Raw genomic sequence first — 379 nt, forward strand, 5'->3', positions numbered from 1 at the left:
TTCACTAACATATGATGATGTTTAAAGAGGTTTGGAGCCGTTGTTGTCTCCTTTTTTCAAGAAAATGGCGATTCTTATTCCACCTATTTAGGGAGTATTATGAAGTTTTACTCAATAAATTGATAAAAATTTATAACAATTCCCATATACCATGAAAGAGAGTTTAAATACATTAATACAAATGTATAATGTGGTTAGAAATTTTAAAACAACAATAAAAAGTTTAGGCTTCAGTATATAGAGCGTTTAACGTAAAACTCAATATTTCATATGGGTATATACGTAGATTTTGAAAAAAAATCAAAAATATTACAATATTGTTTTAATGCATATTTGCATCCTAAACTAACATATGATGATGGTCAAAGAGGCTTGGAAC

The sequence above is a fragment of the Brassica oleracea genome, chromosome C5, assembly GCF_000695525.1.
Source record: "Brassica oleracea var. oleracea cultivar TO1000 chromosome C5, BOL, whole genome shotgun sequence".
Taxonomy (NCBI): Eukaryota; Viridiplantae; Streptophyta; class Magnoliopsida; order Brassicales; family Brassicaceae; genus Brassica; species Brassica oleracea.